The 12,598-nt window shown below is 36.8% G+C and overlaps 1 long non-coding RNA gene across 1 annotated transcript; it reads right to left on the reverse strand.

Annotated features, from left to right (window-relative positions):
- Window positions 1–2,024: 2,024 nt before the first annotated feature.
- Window positions 2,025–12,288, reverse strand: LOC136041269 (uncharacterized). Its single transcript, XR_010620990.1, has 3 exons — window positions 11,858–12,288; window positions 8,851–9,171; window positions 2,025–2,329 (listed from the first exon to the last, which is right to left on the reverse strand). It is a non-coding gene; the product is annotated as an uncharacterized LOC136041269 (long non-coding RNA).
- Window positions 12,289–12,598: the final 310 nt, after the last annotated feature.

Genomic DNA, 12,598 nt, shown 5'->3' on the forward strand with positions numbered 1-12,598 from the left:
TGGGGGGGGGCTCTAGAAGTGACCCATAGTTCTAACCCGATTGGCTTAGAATTGAGTTTCAGAATTTTCTTTTGATGTAATTTTTACTTGTTTAGACGAGACTTGTTGTTCTTCAATTCAAAATGGAAGAAATTGGTGCTCAGATTTAGTTTTATCACTTCATTTAACTAAAAAGAGCAAAAAAGCTTAGATATCTCTTATAGCAAGCCCTCTCCCGACAATCTTCGCCCACCAGTTTGATGTGATCACCCCTGGAAAAAAACATCAGTGATTATACCTCTTGAGGGAAAATTTACTTTTCCTTCAAACTTTTCTCCTTACAACTTACCACAGCACCAAGCTACCTGAGGCCAACACACCTACGCAAGCTCCTTCTCCATCCCAATCTATTCAAAGCCTTCCTCATTACACCCTCCCAGGAAGTTCCCATTTGCTATAAATATTTCTTTATGACATCCTCCCACCCCAGAAGAGGACAACCTGCTTTCCAATTAGCTCTAGACGGTTGGCCGAAAAGGAGAATCTTCTGCAATCTGTCATCCTTCATCCACACAACGTACCCTAGCCATCTCAACCTTTCTTTTATTATAGTCCTTGAAAGCGGGATTGAAGAACATTTTTCGTAAAGCCTACTGTTTGAAATACGGTCAGTCAGTAGGGTACCGAGAACGATCCATAGGCAATTTCTCTGGAATACATCTAGTATATCTTCATCCGCTTTTTGGAGCACCTATGCTTCAGAGCCATATTTGACCACTGATATCACTGTACCTTCCAATATTTTCATCTTGGTTTGCATACTTATCTTCCTGTTCTTCAAAACTTTTTTTTAACTGTGAAAAAAAGACCCTGAGCCTTGGTTATCCTACTTATAACATCTTCACTGCTCCCACCATCTTAACTAATAATACTACCAAGGTAAGTGAAGCTGCCCACCTGATCAATTTTTTTGTTACCCAACGTCACCTTTTCATCTTCACATATTCCTAACCTTATTGACTTAGTCTTCTTAACATTAATTTTCTTAATTAACATTAAGTGAACAAAAAAAAGTCACGCTCCTGTACTGTCGTTTAAAGATTCAAATTTTTTATTTTTGGTTGGTAGGGACTGTTGACCTCATATATAGGTCTCTCTGACCTGCTAGAGAAATTCTTGTGAATTCAAATTCCTTTTTTTTAGTTTTGGGTAGTATTGATACGGACTGCTATTTACTTACATTTCGTTACCAGAACAGTTTGAAAATATATCTATGACGCCTCTCCTTTATACAGGGTATTTACATAATTTTGGTCTCTTATCCCTGGGATGACACTTAACGTGCTACCCGAGGAGGTGGCATGAGGAGTGGCACATTTTTCAGACCTTTGACTGTTCAGACTAATGTAGTGTTCTTGAAATTTTTTTATTTATGATGTTTTGATCCCAAGGTAGGAAGAAAAAGTTTAATAATAATTTTGCCACCGAGAAAATGAAAAAAAAATATATTTGTTTAGGTTTCTACAAAAATATTCTTATAGCATGCGTTAGAAAATATTGTCATTTGTCACTTGAAGTAAATACGTCATCTATGCATTTAGGGCGGTAAAGCTTTAAAAAAGTAAAGCTTTGTAGGCCAAATTATCATTACTTTTATTTTCAGTTTTGTACTTTTTTTTTGTGTTTCCTTCAATGTTTATGAATCTTTTCTTACACTTTATTTTCTATATCTGCTGAATTCTGATGGAATTTGGATTTTTTTTTATCCAGTTCCTTCGTTTTAAATTCTGATCATTTGATATTTTTTTTTTCTAATCCCTTTCTTTGAAAGTTTTGTTTTTGTATTTAACATCGCATTTTTTTAGTCATTTTGTTTTTCTTCCATCAAAAATCTCTATCGAGACCCATTAACACCGGTCGCGATTTTTCTTTTCGGTAATTCGTATTCATCTCTTTATATGTCTCCATCTCTCTATTCCTCTTCCTATATTTCTGATCACATTCTTACGTCCCACTCCCTTTGACTTTTGTTTCGTTTTTCTCTCTTCTGCCTTTCTGCACCTTCATTACCATTCACTCTCTGTCTCTGTTTCCCAGCATTTTTTTTTATTGTTTCTCCCTCCTGTGCCTCTGTCTTTCGTTTTCACATCTCATTGACACATCATCCATATCTCCCTCCTTTTCAATCTCCCTTCTGTTCTTTTTCTTATTATCTGTCTTCTTTATTAAAGAGCCATTCATACTGGAGGTCCCAGGGACTTCTTGCTGCCCGGCTCTAAGCACTTCAATGTAGACTTGAGAAGATGTGTCGGTCCCCGCCCTGCACTGGTATCCAGGACCATTGTTTTTCCTGAAGCCAAAATAATTTCAATGATTTAAAAAACATGAAAATTGGAACTTGGAATTTTACGACGTTAAAAAATAACTATCGTATCGACATTTTGACTGACGAATTCAGACGATTCAAACTGGACTTATTAGGAGTTTCAGAAACTCATATCCCAAGGGTAGGATGCATGAAACTAGGTGATATAGAATTTGTTTACTCAGGCAGGGGTATGAAATGTCATCAAAAAAGAGGCACATTGCAGAAAATTATATAAACACAGAACTTACTCTAGCCTTGATACCGACCCAAAAGACAAAATACAATTCGCTCTCATCTACACCCTCAAAAAAAAAAAAACAAGATTGGGTCTATCACCACTTTGCTATTTCGCTGTTTGCTCCGAAAAAAGAAGGAAGTAATAAAATTCAATGAATTCAGAAGAGATCAGTACAAATCATCTATGTAAATTTCCCACTACCTTACTTTTTTTTTATCTAAAAGCATCTGAACTTAACCCGCTTTTTGTCCGTCCTGAGAACCTGTGCATTAAGTTTAGATCGACCCCCCTCCTCCATACCATCTACAAGAACTTCCTCACATCTCCCTTCATCCCCCTTAGATCCCGATTCTCCAGGGAAGCGGTTGTGAAAGTTTCAAAAGTGAAACCGGCTTAATTCAGGTCACAACGTTATTCACAAAGCTTTGTTTGTGCTTTTAATACTTCGAAGCTTGTGCATTTTGATAACCTTTGTGCTCATTGGTAAAACCGTACTTTAATTATTATGGTATTTTTATTTTCTTCTAAAAGATACGATGTTTCAGTCATGACTATGAAAATGTACCTTGTTTCCAACAAATGGTTGACCTGACTACTCTAGATAGTATTATGATTCTCTCAAACTGATATCGCCCAGGCCTCCTGGATCAAAGCCCTACAGATAGCCACTGTTTCACTGAAGGGTTAATAAAAACTTTAAATATTTTAAGACGATACCCAGCATACATGGAAGGCCACTCCTGGTTCAGGTATAGGACAAAAACACAAGAAGACTTTACTATCATGTTTACTTAGGACAGACTATTTATATGTTATATGAGATCAAGTGAGGAAACATTGTGACAGAAACTCCTCTTATTAGATTATAAAGAAATGATTTTTTTTTTAAATAATTGAAAAAACTTTTTCCAAAAACTCCATTAAACCAAAAATAAACGAAAATAGAAATAAAAAATTTACCAAGAGTAAAACCACCACAAGTCAGCATCAATAAATAGATGAAACACAAAACGGACAGAAATTAAAATGAGTAACCGAGTCAAACTCACAACGAGCAGATATTAACATGATTAGGGCTCACTGCCCCTATGCCTTCTCAAGGCCAGAACATAATTTGTACTTAACTTAAAAAAAATACAAATCAATGTGCATTGCCAGTTTAATATAAATATACTCATATTTGCTCGTTAAAATCTTAATAATTTTTTATTTATGAATGTTATAAAAGCGAAAACATTAAATTTTTTTCTTCAGTAAAATACAAATTATGTTGGCCTTGAAAAGGCATAGGGGTTATGATCTGAAGTTTATTGTGTGTCTGAAGTTTATACAACAACTCATTTCATAAAAACCTTATATGCCCCCAAGACATAACTTACAGCCCTTGCCCCAGGGCTCTGGGGGGTTGTGTCAACCCTGGAGGCATTGTTATATGTTCTTTGGAGTAATTTGCTTTAAAATGGCAATTTCCATCAGATACGTTTCATGAAAAGGGGTAGTTATTGGTTGGGGATAGTTGACCTCCATCACTTTTGACCCTTAACAGAGAACTAAAACTTCCAATTTTCAACCAAATAAGACTCCTCTAAAGTTTATACAATCATCCCTTCCATAAAAAACTTAAATGTCCCCAGTGCACAACTTACAACCCTTGTCCCCAGGCTCTGGGGGTTTGCTTCAACCTAAAAGCCTTGCTATATGATTTTTCGAATATTTTGAATAAAATGGCTATCTCAAAATTTCAATTGCATGTATTTCGGGAAAATACGACGCGTGTGTGTGTGCAAGGGGGGAGGGGAGAGCTGCCTTCCGGTCAATGTCACTATTATAAAGGAAACTAGAACATTTGATTACCAATTCAATGAGCCCCCTTCGCGATCTATACAACCACTCTTTCCATAACCATCTTATATGCCCCTAGGGAATAACTAACAACCCATACCCCGAGGGCGATGATGGGGTGGTCATCTTCAAAACATAATTTCTGAACCTTTCAACTACGCTGAAAAAATGGCTATAACAAAATAGTTATCTCAAAATATTTTAAAATTTTGATTGGATGTGTTAGGGGAAATGATGGGAGTGGGAGGGGCTGATTGCCCTACAATCATTTTCGACTATTAAAAGGACACTAGCACTTTCAATTTTCAATCGAATGAGCCCTTTTTGAAGTTTCTTCCACAATTCCTTCTAAATTAGACCAATGCCTTGGCCTAAAACAAAACAAAAAATATAAATAAATAAATAATACGTTGTGCAAAGATCGTCCTTTACTTAGGCAGCGCCATTGCGCTGCCTAAGATCAATGAGCTTGCAACAAATCAAACGAGGGGAGGTGCTCCGCGTAAAGATCAATGTCGGGCAATATATGAGAGTAAGCAAACAAATTATAAGAGTAAACAAATTACTTAATAAGGGCATGTTGAACCTCCCCCCAAATAAAATGTTGACTTTGCCTCAAACAAAAAACACTGCCTTACAGTATACAACTAGTGGTCAATACAGACTAATCAAACAGAGCGACCCGGCTCAATAGTAAACGAAACTCTAAAAAACGGAATTTCGATGCTAAAAGATATATCAAAAGAATTGGATTTTTATGCTGATTTTAAATATATAAGTTTCATCAAATTTAGTCTTTGTCATCAAAAGTTACGAGCCTAAGAAAATTTGCCTTGTTTTGGAAAATAGGGGGTAACACCCCCTAAAAGTCATAGGATCTTAACGAAAATTACACCATCGCATTCAGCGTATCAGAGAACCCAAAAGAAAAAATTTCAAGGTCCAATCTACAAAAATGTGGAATTTCGTATTTTTTGCCAGAAGACAAATCACGGGTGCGTGTTTATTTGTTTTTTTGTTGTTTTTTTTTCCCAGGGGTCATCGTATCGACCAAGTGGTCCTAGAGTGTTGTAAAAGGGCTCATTATAACGGAAATGAAAAGTTCTAGTGCCCTTTTTCAGTGACCAAAAAAATTGGAGGGCACCTAGGCCCCCTCCCACGCTCATTTTTTCCCCAAAGTCAACAGATCAAAATTTTGAGATAGCCATTTTGTTCTGCATAGTCGAAAACCATAATAACTATGTCTTTGGGGATGACTTACCCCCCACAGTCCCTGGGGGAGGGGCTGCAAGTTACAAACTTTGACCAATGTTTACATACAGTAATGGTTACTGGGAAGTGTACCGACGTTATCAGGGGATTTTTTGGTTTGGGTGTGTGGTTCAGGGGAGGGGGCTATATGGGAGGATCTTTCCTTGGAGGAATATTTCATGGGGGAAGAGAAATTCAATGAAAAGGGCGCAGGACTTTCTAGCATTACTATAACAAAAAACAATGAAATTGTAAACATGAAAAAGTTTTTTCAATTGAAAGTAAGGAGAAGCATTAAAACTTAAAACGAACAGAGATTATTACGCATATGAGGGGTTCTAAAAATACTCTAGCATAAAGAGCGAGGTATTTAGGAGGAGATAAATACTTCGCTCTTTATGCTAAATTTTTTTTAAATAATTTCAACTATTTATTCTACGGCCTTTCTCATTCAGGGGTCATTCTTAAAGAATTGGGATAAAACAAGATTTAGTGTGAAGAGCGAGGTATTAACGAGGGGACCAACCCCCTCATATATATAATCAAAAATATAAGAATATAAAAGTTTGTTGCGTAAGTTAATTCTTAAGTTACGCATTTTTTTTTACTAATAAAAACGTTCGTTAAAAATAAACGATCTAGTTGCCTTTTTAAGTAACCGAAAAATTGGAGGGCAACTAGACCTCCTTCCCCACCCCTTATTTCTCAAAATCGTCTGATCAAAACTAAGAGAAAGCCATTGAGCCAAAAAAAGAATTAATATGCAAATTTCATTTTTATGGCACTTGGTATTAACCAAGTGACATATAGCAGTCGCCAATTCTGTCGGTCTGTCTGTCGGTCTGTCGGTCTGTCTGTCGGTCTGTCTGTCGGTCCCGGTTTTGCTACTTTAGGCACTTCCAGGTAAGCTAGGACGATGAAATTTGGCAAGCGTATCAGGGACCGGACCAGATTAAATTAGAAATAGTCGTTTTCCCGATTTGACCATCTGGGGGGGAGTGGGGGCCCGGTTAATTCGCAAAAAATAGAAAAAATGAAGTATTTTTAACTTATCAGCGGGTATTTGGATCTTAATGAAATTTGATGTTTGGAATGATATTGTGTCTTAGAGCTCTTATTTTAAATCCCGACCGGATCTGATGACATTGGGGGGAGTTGGAGGGGGAAAACCTAAAGTCCCGGTTTTGCTACTTTAGGCACTTCCAGGTAAGCTAGGACGATGAAATTTGGCAAGCGTATCAGGGACCGGACCAGATTAAATTAGAAATAGTCGTTTTCCCGATTTGACCATCTGGGGGGGGGGGGGGGGGAGAAGGGGCCGGTTAATTCGGAAAAATAGAAAAAATGAAGTATTTTTAACTTATGAGCGGGTGATTGGATCTTAATGAAATTTGATGTTTGGAATGATATTGTGTCTCAGAGCTCTTATTTTAAATCCCGACTGGGTCTGATGACATTGGGGGGAGTTGGAGGGGGGAAACCTAAAATCTTGGAAAACACTTAGAGTAGAGGGATCGGGATGAAACTTGATGGGAAAAATAAGCGCAAGTCCCAGATACATGATTGACATAATCGGAACTTATTTGCTCTCTTTGGGGTAGTTGGGAGGGGGGAGTAAGTCTTAAAAATTAGAAAAATGAGGTATTTTCAACTTACGAACGGGTGATCGGATCTCAATGAAATTTGATGTTTAGAAGGATATCGTGTCTTAGAGCTCTTATTTTAAATCCCGACCGGATCTGGTGATGGGGGCGGGGAGTTGGGAGGGGGAAACCTAAAACTTGGAAAACACTTAGAGTGGAGGGATCGGGATGAAACATGGTGGGAAAAATAAACACAAGTCCTAGATAGATGATTGACATAAACGGAACGGATCCGCTCTCTTTTGGGTAGTTGGGGGGGGGGTTAATTCTGAAAAATTAGAAAAAATGAGGTATTTTTAACTTACGAATGGGTGATTGGATCTCCATGAAATTTGATTTTTAGAAGAATATCGTGGCTCAAAGCTCTTATTTTAAATCCTGACCGGATCTGGTGACATTGGGGGAAGTTTGGGGTGGGGAGACCTAAAATGATGGGAAACCCTTAGATTGGAAGGATTGGGATGAAACTTGGTTGGAAAAATAAGCAAAAGTCTTGCATACGTAATTTACATAATTGGAACGGATCCGCTCAATTGCGGGGGGGGGGGGTAATTCTGAAAAATAAGAAAAATAACGTATTTTTAACTTACGAAGGAGTGATCGGATCTTCATGAAACTTCATATTTAGAAGGACCTCGTAACTCTGATATCTTATTTTAAATCTCAACCGGATCAAACGTAATTGGGGGGGGGCAGTTGGGGGGACCGGAAATCTTAGAAAATACTTAAAGCGGTGAGATCAGGATGAAACTGGATGGGAAGAATAGAAACCTGTCTAAGATACGTGACTGACATAACTGGACCGGATCTGCTCTCTTTGGTGGAATTGGGAGGGTGGAGGTAATTTTGAAAATTGAGGTATTTGTAACTTACGAAAGGGTGACCAGATCTTAATGAAATTTGATATTTAGAAGGATCTTGTGCTATAAAGTTTAACTTTAGGTTCTGACCTTCTCACAAGTGCCAAATGAGCTCTTGGCTCTTGGCTCTTCCGACCTCGTCCAAATGAGCTCTTGGCTCTTCCGACCTCGTACCATATGAGCTCTCGGCTCTTCCGACCTCGTCACAAGTGCCATATGAGCTCTTAGCTCTTGTTATAATTTATGTACGGAGAGCCAAAATCAGACATGCATTAATTCAAAAACTTTCAGAAATTAAATAAAAAAACAAGTTTTTTTAAATGAAAGTAAGGAGCGACATTAAAACTTAAAACGAACAGAAATTACTCCGTATATGAAAGGGGCTTTTCCTCCTCGACACCCCGCTCCTTGCGCTAAGGTTTGATTCTTTCTCGCAACTCTACTTTTTAAAACAATAAGAAACTTCAGCGTAAGGAGCGGGGTGTCGAGGAGGAAAAACCCCTTTCATGTACGGAGTAATTTCTGTTCGTTTTAAGTTTTAATGTCGCTCCTTACTTTCATTTAAAAAAACTTGTTTTTTTATTTAATAACAACACAAAGTAAATTACTTGTCATAAAATTTATCTGTTGGTTTCTCCAAAAGCATTATATTGGAATATAAAAACTTACTAACGGTAACACATTTAATATCTTGAAGAATTTTAGATACTCCAGGGTGATTCTTCTTTAAAAGTGGAGCTAATGAAATAGCCGGTATTGCAATAATAAGCTGCTCAGTTTCAATTTCCTCTCAACTCTCCATCTTTATTCGAGCTTTCTTGCCTTCCAGTTCTATTGACGTAATTTTTGTGTCGTACTTGATTTCATCTCCATTGTTACACAGGTGGTCAACCATTGAGTCAATAAATGTTTCAAGGCCACCTTGTAGGCTCCAAACGCTCCACCCTTCATGTTCAGCTTTACGAGCAAGCTCGGGCTTGGACTTCTTTTCTAAAAGAATAAGACTGCTGCATAAATTTCACATTTACAAAGAATTATTTTATTCTGAGAATTTGTCAAGTTTTCTGTTGACGAATAAAACTTTTTTTTGTTGGTATTCATGCGTAATTGTTACCTTAAAGTCCATTATCGTATTAAGCACTGACAACCTTAAGAAACAAAAGACAAATTAGAAATTTCGCTTCCTTTTTGATTAATTTAGATATACTGTAAATTTATACCACCAATCCTAAAGATCTGGATTCTTTACATGACTCCAATTATAAGAAGCTGCAACATACCCACTTATCCTATTTATGTATTTCTATTATGAACAAGCATATTTCATAGCCTGGGCCCTTTCTCCTGAGGCTTCCCCCACCCCCTTAGAGGTATATCGTTCTGAGTGAAATGGCTAACACAGAATTTGCTCTATACAGAGTGGACAGGAAGAAAAAAATGATATATAAAGGAGATGAGTCGCTCTTTACTAAGTCTGTCGTTCCGCGCTGACTCTAAAAGACAAAACGATCATATGTAACAGCAATCCAAATTAGTTTCACAAAAAATGTTCATTCCTTGTAATATCAAGTTCGTCATTATATGTCTCATACGCAGGCAAATGTCAACTTTTATTCCTTTCTGTAGAAAGAATGACATGATTGTCTATTTTATTTATTTTTTGTCTCCTGGTTATGAAAATTATAAAAATAAAACAAGTTGCAGAATTTTTGTTCACGCACCAACAATATCAAGAGAAAAAAATCGACCGTTAACTGCAATGTGAGCTGAGATTTTCCATACAAACTTTGAGATCTATACAAACTTTAGGGCTTTTAGTAAATCCATCTTGGTATATTATTGAATAGTCAGTGGCCAATTATGTGACAGGAACCGCACAGATATTCCTCGTATTTAAGCAGAACGTAAGATATGTGTTTTGATGATCGCTTTTGTCAAAACCTATTATTGTCTTTTCTTTTTTTTAATTGCTCGGCATGGGTCAACAAACTACGAGGGGGTACCCAAAAGAAACCAAACTGATATTGTAGAGGACGGAGCATCTTTAGTACCAGGTTTCAGAGGTAAGAGCGTACAGAGCCACTTTTCATCAATCAATGCTCCGACTGCTGTCTCTGTAGAAGGCAGCATTCTGTTTGTATAGAAATTAGCGTCATTATTTATTTGGGTGCTCGTCGTTTTTTGTGATAGCTAATTTTCGAGAACAGCGCGACAGTGAAGTTTGTCTTCCAGCTCGGGATAACAGCCACAGAAACCCAGGGAATACTAAAAATAACCCACAAGGATGGTGTGATGGAGGAAACTGAAGTATTTAGAGTATGTTTTCCGCTTTAAACGTATGAAATACCAACTGACGGTCAAACTCGCTCTGGACCCGCTTTGATGGCCCGAACTAATGAAAATATTAAAAAAAGTATATTTGCAGATAGGCTACTACTGGCAACTACCGTGTCTTACTGCAGTACGGATAACAAAATCAACATTTTTTGCATGGGCATTTTCGGTAAAGAGTAATTTTGAGAAGCACTGTGCCTTTTCTTCAGTAAGTTAGTCACAAAGAGATAGTAGCAATCTTATACATTCTACTGTAACCTACCATTTCAAAGGAAAGTGAGGTAGTAACGTTAAAATACCTTGTTGCAATGAGGTAATAAAGTTCTTAGCGTTAATTCTATAGAAGACAATTAGATGTCTTGAAACATTTATTAATTCCCAAAATGCAGCCTAAAGGTCTTTTCCTATCTTTATTAATACTATTTACTGTAAGAGGCGCTCAAGTCAGCTGATCTAAATGTTAGCATTACAATATAAGACGGTACTTATCGTTTCTTCATCTATTCTTGACAATAGCAATGTTGCCCTGCTTAGCACATAAGACATATGGGATCTTTTAGTGTTTTGTTTTCTTATACGTCTTTTAAGCGTTACAGAATGAATCGAAGTCACTACTGACTAGAAGCCATATCTAACTTGGATTCAAAACTACTAATAATAAAAGTCTTTCCTAGCGACGCTAACGATTTAAAAGACGGTCCTTTTTTGCCAAGAAAGCAATATTTTTCCTGAATATTACAGTGTTTTGCAGTTCTGACATTCCTGGTTTGCAACAACATATCCAAGAGTGTACAAATGGGAAAACAAGAGTTTCAGCACCGCCAGGAAGGGACAAACTGTCACTGACAAAACAGATTTAAAATTAATTTTCTACTTCACTTCCTTAAAATACAAATAGCAAATCAATATTTTTGTTGAAAAGTGCTTTTTCTCCTTTTAAAGTTAGTAGATGAGACAACTGACCTTAAACTTTAATAAAAAAACCCAGATATAGAGAAAATGTACACAAACCCTGAATTTTCATAAAAGGTCTCAAATTTCTCATTCAACCCCTATTAAGAACTCACTTAACTCTAAAAAGAACTTCTTTAACTATATACTAGTATAATATTACAGAAAACTTCTTTTACACCCTGATTCCCCAAATACTGGGAGACCTAAACTCAAATTGGAGACCCATGTCTCACTTAGCAACGATTAATAACAAATAATAAATATTTTTTTACTTCAAAGATCATTTAACCCGCCGAAACAACCGAGCTTATTACTATACATCATCTATGCTAACTACAAAAGGATAGTAATGGTTAAGCAGCAGAAAAAAATAAATTCGTAAACAAACCTTCGCTTTTCTTTTTCATAAAAAGTTTCTTTGCCGTTGATAGCATGATTGATCTACTCTTCATTTCTGTCTCTTTCAGTTCTTTGAGCAAGAAGCTGACAGAAATTTCCCGACAGTCACCAGCGCATATACCACGTACTAGCGGGTCAATCAAATATTCAGCCACATCTGGTCCGAACCTGTAATATTTAATCTTTTTTAAAACTAAATAAACTAGTAATACCACTAAAAAAATAACTAATTTACTTTTACCTCTCGCTCCCCTATTACGGTTAGAAAATTTCTTTCAAATGTTTATTAAAAAGGTGCAAAATCTCTTATATAGAATTTTAAGATGTGGGAGAAAAGTTGAGGTTTCTCCTGACAATTTCAATGATTAGTGAGGGGCAAGACTACCAGTCATTACATTTTTCTCCAAGACATGCTTTCCAAAAGAAGTGTATAGAGATCATTTGAGGTACCCCTTTGACTAACCATATTTCAAAGAGTCAGATCTACGAAAATGTGGTTCTGTCCCACTTTCTAGGGCTATAATAAGAGAAAGGTTGATATGGATAGGACACATTTTGCAGATGAAGGATCACAGATTGCTAAAGATCATACTTTTCAGCTGTCCGCCTAGAGTAAAACCAAAAGAACATCGTCCCCGAATGGGATGAGGAGAAGTCGTAAAAAAAGATTTAAAGGAAATTGATAGTTCTTGGGAGGACGCAAAGAGACAGGCTTTGAATAGATTGGGAT

This window comes from Artemia franciscana, unplaced genomic scaffold (genome assembly GCF_032884065.1).
Source record: "Artemia franciscana unplaced genomic scaffold, ASM3288406v1 PGA_scaffold_1184, whole genome shotgun sequence".
In the NCBI taxonomy this organism is placed as follows: Eukaryota; Metazoa; Arthropoda; class Branchiopoda; order Anostraca; family Artemiidae; genus Artemia; species Artemia franciscana.